General features: G+C 44.1%; 1 protein-coding gene across 1 annotated transcript in view; it reads left to right on the plus strand.

Annotated features, from left to right (window-relative positions):
• The window catches only part of LOC120541205 (protein Hook homolog 2-like), a 154203-nt gene that overhangs the window by 37046 nt on the left and 102756 nt on the right, over positions 1–14401 (plus strand). The window contains exon 5 of the mRNA XM_039772627.1: positions 11586–11757. The gene's annotated coding sequence lies outside the window, so the exon portion shown is untranslated. The remainder of the gene's footprint in view (positions 1–11585; positions 11758–14401) is intronic.

Here is a 14401-nt window from a genome sequence, read left to right on the forward strand (position 1 = left end):
GTCAGTGCACGTGTTGTTTATGGTTAATTCTGTGTTTTTACCTCCTTTCTTCATGCCAGTGAAAACCAATTATATTGGAAAAATCGAGGACAAAATCCTTGCGTCGATCTGCTGAATAAAACTCCATGTTCATCGAGTGGTCTTCAGCATTAAAGAGGTCAGGTCACTTCAGGGATGTTGGCCCTAAAGAGAGGGTTAGAATTTTATACTGTGATGGACTTCTAGTTTCTGGTCATTGTGGGGTCTTGTACTTTGCTTTCAAGGACAGGGTGAGGTGTTGAACAGGCGGTGTTCATCTCTGTAACAATATTCGTGTTTGCTTCCTCCACTGTTTCTGTTTGCAGTTATAATTTGGATAGCATGCCTAGCACACTGTCCCACAGCCCTGTTGTTTGACCAATAACACCCCATGTCACGTAAAGGAACCTGTTTGGCTCATTTATTGTTTTGAGGAGCAGAGGCTTAACCAGAAATTGAAACCTTAAGACTAATGAGGGTGAATCAGTTGGGTTAACAAGAAACAAGGATCATGACAGTTGTAAACGGCACTATATAGCGCCTGGCCCAACACAGATTGGACACAGGAGGCACGTGTAAAATAAAAGGATTTTTTATTCCTCTTCAGCTGGAGGGCACGTCTTCCCCGTACTCCCCCCAGCCACAACACAGTCCCAAACACCAGTACAGCACCAGTAAAACACAAACACTCTTCTCTGGCACCACCACTCCTCCCTCACAACCTTGTCTTCCTCCACCCGACTCTGGCCGATGAGTGGTGGTTGCTGGCTCCCTTTTATAGGTCACCTGGAAGTGCTCTAGGTGTTTGATCACCGAGATCCAGGTGTGATGAAGCTGTTGTCCACATGGGCTCAGGAGTCCCAAACTCAGCACCCCCTGGCAGTACCTGCGGGACCCAACAGGGCTGCCCCCAACTCCAATTCCCAGGGAGCCCTGTGGGAAACTGAGGCACTACACCAGCCCAGGGGGGCGGCCATCTAGCGTCCAGGGGGAGGTATTGCACTGTCCAGGGCTGCTCCCCCTGAATACAGTGTGTAGGGGCATCCCGACTGGACATGGACGCCAGGCGCCTGTCACACAGTGTAATATTTAAAGAAAACCACGCTGCACATGACCCGCACCCACTGTCTTGGATTATTGCGAATATATCACTCCTGCAAACGAACTGTGATACTGAGTGCGATGAGGGAAGTCGCAAAATCAACTGGAATATTCAAAGAATTTCTAGAATAAAACCTGATCTAAATCCGTTAAGTAGTTCTCTTGTTCGCTAGCTAAGCAGAGGTAACATATGCCCGAGGCTGGCGTGTGAGTGAGGAGGACCTCGGCCCACTGCGTCTCTCTAGGATTTGCGTGAATAATTCACTTCTGCAAGCAAACTCTGATACTTAGTGTGATAAGAGAAGTCGTAAAATTAACCAGAACGTTCAAGCAAATTCTAAAACAAAACCCGATCTAAATGCGTTAAGTAGTTCTCTCGTTCACTAGCTAAGCAGATGTAAGGCATGTGAGTGAGGAGGACCTTGGCCTGCTGCGTCTGTCTCAGATTCACGCAAATAAATCGGTATCGCAAGCAAACTATAATGCTTAGCGCGATGAGAGAAGTCGCAAAATCAACCAGAATATTCAAGCAAATTATAGAAAAAAACACAATCTAAATTCGTGAAGTACTTCTCTCGTGAAAAGCGGACAGGCATACAGACAGACAGACGTTGGATTTTATATTTATAGAGAAGAGATGTATGCCAGTATAGTAAATGACCTAGCTTCATTCTTATAAATGGAGTGGACTGGAATGTACTGTAGAGCACTGAAGCTCAGTGGCTGCTTTCTGGAGTCCACTCATTTCATACCAGACATGAATTCAAAAAGCTGGCAAAAACATCCATAGAGATATCTATCTATCTATCTATCTATCTATCTATCTATCTATCTATCTATCTATCTATCTATCTATCTCTCTCTCTCTCTCTCTCTCTCTATATATATATATATATATATATATATATATATATATATATATATATATATATATATATATATATATATATATACATACATACATATACACTCACCTAAAGGATTATTAGGACCACCATACTAATACGGTGTTTGACCCCCTTTCGCCTTCAGAACTGCCTTAATTCTACGTGGCGTTGATTCAACAAGGTGCTGAAAGCATTCTTTAGAAATGTTGGCCCATATTGATAGGATAGCATCTTGCAGTTGATGGAGATTTGTGGGATGCACATCCAGGGCATGAAGCTCCCGTTCCACCACATCCCAAAGATGCTCTATTGGGTTGAGATCTGGTGACTGTGGGGGCCATTTTAGTACAGTGAACTCATTATCATGTTCAAGAAACCAATTTGAAATGGTTTGAGCTTTGTGACATGGTGCATTATCCTGCTGGAAGTAGCCATCAGAGGATGGGTACATGGTGGTCATGAAGGGATGGACATGGTCAGAAACAATGCTCAGGTAGCCCGTGGCATTTAAACGATGCCCAATTGGCACTAAGGGGCCTAAAGTGTGCCAAGAAAACATCCCCCACACCATTACACCACCACCAGCAGCCTGCACAGTGGTAACAAGGCATGATGGATCCATGTTCTCATTCTGTGTACGCCAAATTCTGACTCTCTTATTTGAATGTCTCAACAGAAATCGAGACTCATCAGACCAGGCAACATTTTTCCAGTCTTCAACTGTCCAATTTCGGTGAGCTTGTGCAAATTGTAGCCTCTTTTTCCTGTTTGTAGTGGAGATGAGTGGTACCCAGTGGGGTCTTCTGCTGTTGTAGCCCATCCGCCTCAAGGTTGTGCGTGTTGTGGCTTCACAAATGCTTTGCTGCATACCTCGGTTGTAACGAGTGTTTATTTCAGCCAAAGTTGGTCTTTTATCAGCTTGAATCAGTCGGCCCATTCTCCTCTGACCTCTAGCATCAAGAAGGCATTTTCGCCCACAGGACTGCCGCATACTGGATGTTTTTCCCTTTTCGCACCAGTCTTTGTAAACCCTAGAAATGGTTGTGCGTGAAAATCCCAGTAACTGAGCAGATTGTGAAATACTCAGAACGGCCTGTCTGGCACCAACAACCATGCCACGCTCCAAATTGCTTAAATCACCTTTCTTTGCCATTCTGACATTCAGTTTGGAGTTCAGGAGATTGTCTTGACCAGGACCACACCCCTAAATGCATTGAAGCAACTGCCATGTGATTGGTTGATTAGATAATTACATTAATGAGAAATTGAACAGGTGTTCCTAATAATCCTTTAGGTGAGTGTATATACTGTATATATATATTGTCACAAAACTCACAATGAGACATAGCAAGGTTTGGGGCAGCCACCCGCATAATTTGGTATCCTGGCTTCAAATAGTCTTTTAAATGGTAGCACTGCTGTGCACAAAACCGAGTCCAATACAGAACTGAAGGAATAGGGAAAAGGTGGAGGCTTTTAAAGGAGAAGACAGGAAGTGAAGTCAAAGGGGTCGGGCTCATGTAGGTCTTCTGTCATTGGTACGAGCCCAGACATGACATCACAGGGGCCGGAGCCGTCTCCTTCCATTGGCTCGGTCCCAGAAGTGACGTCAAGAGGACCAGGTGGAATCTCCCGTGAGTGGTCTGCAGGCAAGGGAGAAAAAGAGTCAGTGCACTCTGCCACATCCCGGTATGTCTTGGAACTGTCCTTACTTAACCCCTTTAGCTGCCTCCCATGCGCACGTGTGTGACAATATATATACTAGCCGTACGCCACATAATCAGGCCGGTTTTTTAATGATTTTTAAGCACAGGGAGAAAACTAACATTTGAAAAATCGGTAATGTAATAAATCAGCAAGAAAAGCAACATTGTCACAATGCACGGAACGAACCAACACACAATCGTCCATGACTGAAAACTGGCGGACCACCATCGCTCATGTGCCCACCTCCAACTCGTCACTTGAGTCGTTGTCATCTTTGCACAGTCCAGATGCACCTGTGACTCACGTAGACTTTCCGTGTTCCTGCAGGAGCATCTAAGAAGACGCATGTTTGTCGCGGATGCGAATTGCTGTATGTAGCGTGTAAAACAGTTTGCTATGGTGCACGCGGTCGTGCTTCGCAACCGAAAACCCGGTTTTTAAAGACTGCTTACTTCATTGTGTTTTAACCTCAGTTTAAAGGATTGTTTTAAGGATCCCATGGGATACCCCTCGCAAACCGTTTTACACGCTGCATATAGCGATTCACCTCCAGCATGGCTCCTTCCTGCGTGCGCCATAGGTGTCTTACTTGTCGGCGGCTTAGTGAATCCACGCCCCTTCCGGCGTGCTTTCCATGGTTGTCTTGCCTTTCCATGGGTGTCTTGCCTTAGTGAATTATATATATATAGATATATATATATATATACACACACACTAGCCGTCCCCCGCAGCTCCGCCAATGTACAAGTGAAACAGGACAGTGAGGAAGACCCCACCCAGCTCCCCACTCCTGAGATCACGCTAAGCCCCCTCGGCCCGCAGCCTCTTTCTCAGATTAGCACAAATTTAACGCTCCTGAAGCAAACTCTGATAACCTATGAGAGAAGTTCCAAAATCAACCGGAATGTTCAAACAAATTATAGAAAAAAACTCTTGTGAAAAGCGAACAGGCATACAGACAGACGGACGCTGGATTTTATATTTATAGAGAAGAGATTTCTGGGAAGTTCTATCATAACCCCAAAAAGCTAAATTATAAATGGAATTTTCCAATTATTTCTCGTCCCACTGACTCCAGGCTAGTCCCAGGTTATGATTTGCCTTGCAGTTGGTAAGGTGTGGAGAGCAAACATTTTTCAAACCATATCCCGTAACGTACCATATTGACCATACTGGATGTGCCATGCGTACAGAATGCACTGAATGTAATAATAAAGCGCGTGTAAGTTTGCCATTGAGAAATAACACAACCTTCAAGTATCCAAAGCAACTGAAGTTTAACAAGAAAAGACTAATGAGGGTGAAAACCGTTGGGTTAACAAGAAACCATTGCTGGTGGATCAGGATCATGACAGTATCATTTTTAAACAAAGCCATGCTGTGTTACTACTTTTTAGGAAGAGACTTGATTTTTTTAGGTTCTGATTTGCCACATGCAACCCTTCGCTTTTAAATAACAAACACATCATCGATTGACTCGGGAAATCTCATTAGAAGACGCTCACATTCATTTTCACTCCAGTGCAGAAGACACTCAGTTATGTCTTTGATGTTTCTCTAATGCTGTCCTTAATTAACTGTGCCAGTGAGAGAATGGATGAGAACGACTTGCCTCTCAATGCAGAATTAACAGAAATGTTATTTATTGGAGGGGATGATGAGACCACTGAAACGTCACAAGTCACTCTTTAACTCTGTCGGAATCACTGTTAGTTTTAATGAATCGGTACACCATGTAGGGTCGATCTTTGATACAATGCCATTCAAAACACACCTTACATGCGATTCCAGCATGCTGCCCCTCACCAGGTATGAACCAGTCGAGAATTCAGAGCAAGTCTTCACTGTTAATTCAGTTTAGCTTATTATTTTTTTTTACCAGGGTCCATTCAGTAAGTCAAGGCAACCTCTCTTTTAGAATGCTTTGCACTCCTAAGTCTTGAGACATGTTTATTTTTAGTAGTTTGAGTTGAAGAACTTTTCCAGACAGATCTTATAATGCTAGTCAAGTCAAGTCAAGTTGGGGAGCAGGCACTGGTACAGAGCATTACCGCACCCACCACACGACGAAACAACTCAGGATCCTGGGTTGCAACCCCCTAGGCAGACACGCGGTCCAGTCCCACCCTCCGGATATGACCCTCTATCTGCCGCAGCCAGGTGTTACCTTGGCGACCCCTTGGCCTGGTCCAGCCACTTGGGTCCCCAACAATGAGGATCTTACGAGCCGGATCACCCTCGGGGAAACGCGCCACATGGCCGTAGTGCTGTAACTGACACTCCTTCACAATGCAGGTTATGTGCTTCATGCGGGACTCCATGAGCAACACAAAGTCAAACCAACGTTGCCCAAGGATTTTCCAGAGAGACACAGTACCAAAGGTGTCCAGTCTTCGTCTCAGGTCACTGGAAAGCGTCCATGTCTCACAAATGGAGCACCAGGACTCTGACTTGGACCTTCGTTATTTTGCAGAGATATCGGGAGCGCCACACACCTCTTTCCAGCGACCTCATGACCCCCCATGCTCTCCCAATCCATCTACTGACTTCATAGGAAGAGTCACCAGAGACCTCTTATAGCGCCAGATTGAAGAAAAAGAAATGCTCAGTCCCTACACTAATGAGCGTACTTGTACAAGTGTCAGGGTTTGTGTGAACGCCATTAGCTTCTGAAACAGAGTTCCTCCTTGCCCAGAGCTGGAAGCGAACCGATTCTTTCAGGTCTCACCTCCTAGGGACACTTGAGAAGAAAGGAATGCCCCTCTCGTCACAGAACCTTGGTGATCACGTTCTTCTTTAGAGACTTGGCTTATACTCGTGATAAGAGAGAAGATAGATTAGATACAGGATGACAGAGAGAAGAACAGGCCTTAAGGCATCTGGAGTCTCTCATGCTTTCTCCAAGCCATACAACATTTACACACCAACTTCATTAAACCCAGAATAAAGCTGACTTCTAGTTTGATTAATATGAACAAATCTTGACAGAATAAAGACCTGGAATGGATAGCCAGTTGACAGTGGAGGAGTGAAAAAGAAACACTCCATGGATGCAACATCTAGCACGTCTCTCAGTTGACACAGCAAACTGCTCTGGGGAAGAGTCCCTAGTAATAAGTGTGATGCCAACATGTGATGACGTCATGGAAAGTACGACAAGAAATAAAAATAAAAAATACCATGAAAAACTACACCATACACTTGAGGTAAATAATTGGAAATGAGTGGAGATCGTGATGCACTGGACTTGAAAAACAAAATAAGTAAAATGAGGTGCGTGACACGTATGGCTTGGGGCTAAGTACAGTTGTTAACCTGGCGGTCAAACCTTTGATGCTAAAGTACCATCTGCCAGACCTTGAAACCGAAAGAAATGTAATCATGTTATGTATGATACATGCTTCATTACGTCAGAATCTGAGATATATTGCCACCATTAAAGGTAAGTCAGATACGCTGATTAGTGGCCTGTGTCATCGTGCTGCTACGCCAGCCTGTGATCAGCCTGTAGGGATACAAATTCCATTTCCCACGTTTCCTCAGGCACTTCCAAAATGGGAAGGTGCCCTTAACGCTCTTAAGTGGTTTTTCTGTATGCCGTCGGTGTTGCGAGTCCAGTTCTGTTTGTAAGACATTATCAGTTTTAGAATTGAATAGAATCCTAAAGCAGGCATGTCACGGGTTCATTTAAAATGATGGCTATAAACAAGGCCTTGTTTCTACAAATGCAACGCTAGAAGTAAATAAAAGAAATAATTTAAGGCACAGCATCAAATAATCACTCCTGGGGGCTCAGCTTGTTTCGACAGCATTCTTTATTACATTTAGAATTACACATTGTTAAATCTGAAGCATTTCTGGTATTCCAAATTATTATTCTTTCATTCTATATATAGGTGCTTACTCATAGGATGACATATTACAAAGTTATTTATCTTTCATCCTATCTGTTAATAGTTACCTGAAAGGACAGAAGGGGCAGCAGATTGGTGACGAGCAGGTCAAGACCGGGCACAGCCTCTCACTCAGCATCTAGTGACGTTTTCTCAAATCAGATCTTTAGTACAGCAGTGCAGACAAAAGCTTACCATCATATTTGCTGTGAGACACAATCATCTGGGACATCTGTGTCCCGATCAGCGGCTGAAAGGGCCCTTGCTATTAAATCAGTAGTAGCTGACTGAGGTGCTGTGTTAGCCATTTATGGATTCAATGAGAAGTGAAGCAAAATGACTGCCTAACTGCGTAGATTAGAGTGTGCAAGCTTTTGAGGCAGCGTAATACAGAGACCCTGTGTTTTATATACACACTAGGAAAGAAACATGCTTCTAAAGCCTTAAGTGAGACATCAGATATTAACAACGGACCTCGTCAACCTACGATTCCCCCTACAGATTTTATTTTTTTCTCCAGCCTTTGGAGTTTTTTTTTGTTTTTTCTGTCCACCCTGGCCATCGGACCTTACTCTTATTCTATGTTAATTAATGTTGACTTATGTTTATCTTTTATTGTGTCTTCTATTTCTCTATTCATTTTGTAAAGCACTTTGAGCTACATTTTTTTGTATGAATATGTGCTATATAAATAAATGTTGATTGATTGATTGATTGATTCATTTAGAACGAGGGTGTGCTCAAGATCTTCCGATAAAGTCTTTTGAAGTTTTTTACGTGTTTTTCCTTACAGTGTGGCTGTGCATGAGGTCGCTGGAAAGGAGTGTGTGGCGCTCCCGATATCTATACAGAAGGACGAAGGTCCAAGTCTTTAGAGTCCTGGTGCTCCCTGTTTGTGAGACATGGACGCTATCCTGTGACCTGAGACGAAGACTGGATTCCTTCAGTACTGTGTCTCTCCGGAAAATCCATGAGTACCGTTGGTTTGACTTTGTGTTGCTCATGGAGTCCCGAGTGAGCCACATGACCTGCATTGTGAGGCAGTGTCAGCTACGGCACTACGGCCATGTGGCGCGTTTCCCCAAGGGTGATCCAGCTCGTAAGATCCTCATTGTTGGGGACCCGAGTGGCTGGACCACATAACACCTGGCTGCGGCAGATAGAGGGTCATTTCTGGAGGGTGGAACTGGACCGCGTGTCTGCCTGGGGGGTTGCCAACTAGAATCCCAAGTTTTTTCGTCGTGTAGTGGGTGTGGCAACGCGCTGTACCAGTGCCTGCTCCCCAATGTGACTTGACTTGACTTAGCAAGCATTGCTTAGCGTGAACTCTGAAGACGAATGCTATGTTCTCGTACTGTGGAAATTTCTGACTTATGACATCTCACCTTCCATGTCGTTTTTGTTCATTTGATAATTCCCTGTTGCTTCTGATTTGCTCCTCTGCCTGTGGAAATTCTGTGTTCTTGTGCTTTGGGAATTTTCAAAGTTACCACAGATGGCATCTTACGCTCCAATATCACTTTGTTCATTTTAGTTTCTAGCCATCATTTCAGAAGGAATATGAGGTTGCTGTTGGGTTTCGATTTGATCTGCACAAAAGCTCCTTTCATGTGGTTTGGGAATTTTCAGAGTTGCTGCTTTCCGAGGTCACACCATCCCAATGTGTCTGTGTGGATTTCTGGGTTGGCATTTTAGGAGAATCACGTGGTCACTTTTGTTTTGCTGTGCGGCCCGCACAAAAAGCAAGCTAAATGTCAAGTATGTGTCACATCACTCCAAATAGAACGGGAGTACAAATGTGCCATTTTGGGCTTGTCAGTTTATTATTTTATACTAACTGTGTAAGGCCGTACTGTAAGATTAGATTAGATTAGATTAGATTCACTTTATTGTCATTACACATGTATAAATACAGGGCAACGAGATTCAGTTTAGCATCTAATCAGAAGTGCAAAGAGCAGAAGTACAATAAATATAATATGTGCATATTATGTACAGTTAAATACGATATTTACAGTTAAATGCGATATATACAGTTAAATACGATATGTACAGTTAAGAGCACAGTGAAGATGGGAATAGATATATAGATATATATAAATAGATATACAAATGTTCTAAATGCGGATGGCAAATATACATATTTTACAATATACATTTATGTACCTATACATGTATCTGTATGTACTATAATACTATAAGTACTATATATATATATATATATACACACACATATATATATATATATATAATATATATATATATATATATATACATATACATACAGATGTACAACATACAGGTGTGTTATGTATGTGCAGTAATAATATAAGTACTATTATATATATACACAGATGTACAATATACAGATGTGATATGTATGTGCTGTAATACTATGAGTATTGTAATATATACAGATGTACAATATATGATATATGATGTACAATGTACAGGTGTGCTGTGTGTGCACAGGTATGTACAGATATGTACAAGGAAGGGAGGAGGAGTAGTGTAGAGGATTAAGTGTGTGGATGTTAAGGTTCAACGGGGGACTGAGTTCAGAAGTGTGACGCTGTGGGGAAGAAGCTGTTCCTAAACCTGCTGGTTTTAGTTGGAAGGCTCCTGTAGCGCCTTCTGGAGGGGAGGAGCTGGAAGAGTTTGATGGCTGGATGAGAGGAGTCCTTAAGAATGCAACGAGCTCGGCATAAACATCTCTTCTTGTGAACGTCCTCAATGACCGGAAGTGGAGTTCCTATGATGCGTTGTGCGGTTTTCACCACCCGCTGCAGTGCCTTGCGGTCAGCAACAGAGCAATTCCCATACCAGGCTGTAATACAGTTAGTCAGGATGCTCTCTATCGCACAGTGGTAGAAGTTGCCCAGTATGACAGCAGATAGTTGGCTCTTCTTCAGTATCCTCAAGAAGAAGAGGCGCTGATGGGCCTTCTTGACCAGGCTGGAGGTATTGTTTGTCCATGACAGGTTCTCCGAGATATGTATCCCCAGGAATTTAAAGCTGGAAACACGTTCGACAGCCATGCCATTGATGTGAATGGGGTGGTGGGTGTCTCCCTTCTTCTTCCTGAAGTCCACAATGAGCTCCTTGGTTTTGGTGGTATTCAGGAGCAGGTTATTTTCAGCGCACCACGCAGCTAAGTGTTTTACCTCCTCCCTGTAATTAGACTCATCGTTATCACTGATGAGACCGATCACCGTGGTATCGTCTGCAAACTTGATGATGGAATTGGATCCATACATGGGCCTGCAATCATGAGTGAAAAGGGAGTAGAGGAACGGGCTCAACACGCAGCCCTGTGGAACGCCAGTGTTGAGTGTAATGGTGGTAGAGCAGTTATGGCCAGACCTGACATGCTGGGGTCTGTTGGTCAGGAAGTCCATGATCCAATTACAGATAGAATTATTGATACCAAGATCCACAAGTTTAGTGATCAACTTGGAAGTGATGACTGTATTAAATGCTGAGCTGAAGTCAACAAACAGCAAAAAGCCTGGGGTCATAGAAAGTATTGAAATCATCAGAAAAAAAAATTTAAATGTAGAGATGTCAGATAATTGGAAGGAACTAGTCTGGGTGTTTCTGCCCTAGGAGGTTTCGTGTTGCCGATGTGCTCGTATCGTTTGTGCATTAGCGGCTAAGCGCCTGTCTTTCTTCGGAGGTTTCCTTTTTCCTAGCATGCTTGCCCTGCTCCTGTATTAGCCGCTAAGCGAGTGACTCTTTCTTCAGAGGTTTCACTTTGCTGACATGCTGGCCTCGCTTGTGTATCCTCGGAGATGGAGCCCTCACCCCGACTCCACCTCTCACTTCCGGGCCGGACAGACACACACACTTCCACACGTAGACATTTATATATAAAATTACTGAAGGATATGAGGGTGTCACACACGTGTGCATCAGGAGCGTGTCGTGGGTTCTGCTCATGGGAGGGGACACCGTTTGTAACCCTCTCTTCCTCTTTCAGCACTAGGGTGGATGATGTGACCTCTGATGAGCCCTGACAACGTTTCCTGTCCGCCCCAGAAGCCCCAGCACCTTACAGTCTTCCCACTACATAAGAGGCAACCCACCCAGACGTTGGTGTTCATTCACTGGACTGAGCCAGACCACCCGTAGAACCAACTAAACTCAGAAAGGTAAAACGAACTTACACAGATTTGAGCTTCTTTTGTTTCATTTCCCTTCAGTCTATGAAATGGGGATCTCAGTTGGGTACCCCAGCCCTTATGTTTGTTTCATTTTGTTGAGGTTCAGGTTATTATTACATTTTAGCACAGCTACTCTGGGTAATAAAGTTTTCTCCAAATTATTCCAGTAGAAGCCCCCACTTTAGAACACTCTAGATGAGAACAGGCCATTCAGCCCAACAAAGCTCGCCAGTCCTATCCACTTATTAACATCAAGTCGAGTTTTGAAAGTCCCTGAAGTCTTACTGTCCACCACACTACTTGGTCTCTTATTCCAGGTGTCTATCATTCTTTGTGTAAAGAAAAACTTCCTAATGTTTGTGTGAAATTTCCCCTTCACAAGTTTCCAACTGTGTCCCCGTGTTCTTGATGAACTCATTTTAAAGTCACAGTCTCGATCCGCTGCATTAATTCCCTTCATCATTTTAAACACTTCACTCAGATCTCCTCTTAATCTTCTTTTTCTTAAACTGTGAAGGCTCTGCTCTTTTAATTTTACCTTCTAACTCATCCCCTGTAGCCCTGAATCAGCCTAGTCGCTCTTCTCTGGACATTTTCTTGTGCTGTTATGTCCTTTTTGTAGGCCTGGAGACCCAAACTGCACCCAGGACTCCAGATGAGGCCTCACCAGTGTGTTATAAAGCTGAGCAGACCCTCCTGGGACTTGTACTCCACACATCTGTGACGATGCAGGTTCTCTCCGTGCTCCCAACATCCTTATGGGAGCCTTCAACCCAACACCATCGGTAATGTCACCAAGATGAGCTGACAAATGAGGACAAATCTCACATGAAGCCAGGGGATACATCCAAAAAGTGCATAAGTTCTTTTATTAAAACAATAATTAGTGTCCAAAGTGCAGTGCGTCAGGTTTCAATAAATAATCCATAAAACAAGTGTCCAGTGGGGATACAAATCCAGTAAATAAATCCTTTAAAAACGAGGTTAAAATGCAGTCTCTATCATCCCGATCTAGGCACACCCTTTTTTCTCCCCAGCTCGCCCATTACACAGCCGGCGGAGATCTCTACAGCCACGAGCACCTTCAGCCAACCTCCGTCTTGGCCTCCTTGTGGACATCACTGCCAGACCGTCCGAGGTCGGCTCTCCTCCCTTCATCCTTCGCGCCCCCGTAGTCGCTCCTCAGATCCCTCGGGAGGACACCCGCCTTGCTCATCCCACTCACCCGAACATTCAGTGGGACGAACTAGCCCCCAGAGTGCAACAGCTTAACGCTCCTTAGCAGGCTCCCAGCTCGTTCTGTCTCCTCTTTTCAGGTGGCCAGATCCTCCTGCTTAGACTGCCTTTCTCACGTCCTTTAACCTCTTCTTTTCTTCACCTCAATCGATATCTCTGTTCATATCTCTCCTTTCCTTCCATTTCTATCGCTTCCCCTTTTCTCTGGGTTCAACCCGCATATATACCCCCCGTGTGCCTCCATGGGTGCGGCGTCTTAATCACACACCGCAGGAAGCCAATGATGCAATCGAGAATGACCGCACCCACACGTGCAGGTGCAACTCGCTCCAACCACCTCATTAACTCCCCAGCGGTCGTGCAGTCGCCCACAGAGAATGGCACGGCTATACAGATTTAAAATCCGGCCTTTTTTATTGGAAGCCACGGACCGCTATACCACAACATCAAGGCGCTATATACCCTAAATACAAAGAGAACTGTTTCATTTATGTTAGGTAGAATTCCCAGAGGGGGTGGGCGGTCTTGTGGCCTTGGACCCCCTGCAGATTTTATTTTTTCTCTCCAGCCGTCTGGAGTTTTTTTTTGTTTTTTCTGTCATCCCTGGCCATTGGATCTTACTCTTATTCTATGTTAATTAGTGTTGTCTTATTCTAATTCTTACTTTGTCTTTTTCTTCATCATGTAAAGCACTTTGAGCGACATTATTTGTATGAAAATGTGCTATAGAAATAAATGTTGTAGTTGTCATAACCTGTTGGCCTTCTTAATGGCTTCTGAACACTGTCTGGAAGTCGATAGCTTAGAGTCCACTATGATTCCTAAATCCTTCTCATAAGGTGGACTCTCGATTTTCCGACCGCCCATTGTGTATTCAAACATCACATTTTTACTTCCTACGTGTAGTTCTTTACATTGACTGACATTACATTTCATCTGCCACAAATCTGCCCAAGCCTGTATGCCATCCAAGTCTTTCTGTAATGATATAACAGATTCCAAATTATCTGCTAATCCTTGATATCATCTGCAAACTTAACCAGCTTGTTCCTTATATTCCTATCTTCCGATCACTTACAAGGAAAGCTCTTATCGCCCTTCTGCACTGTAGCATTATGAATGCAGCATTGTGACGAGAACTAATGAAGGACCCAATGCAGCCTCAGTGCCAACTGGGACAGGACCATAGAAATGATCAACTGGCCTCCCAATTAGATAACAGTCTCTTGCAGGGGAGACAGCAGTAAAGAAACTGTCCTGTGCTGTGCCCCCCTGCCACAGTAGATCACTGTCACGATGACAGACCTGTAAGAGCAGGAGCTGCTGACTCAGGCCTCTCCAGAGAAGTGCGCCGCAGGTCTGACTGACAGCGATTGGCGGATTCCAGAGACGAGGC

Source organism: Polypterus senegalus, chromosome 12, assembly GCF_016835505.1.
Source record: "Polypterus senegalus isolate Bchr_013 chromosome 12, ASM1683550v1, whole genome shotgun sequence".
In the NCBI taxonomy this organism is placed as follows: domain Eukaryota; kingdom Metazoa; phylum Chordata; class Cladistia; order Polypteriformes; family Polypteridae; genus Polypterus; species Polypterus senegalus.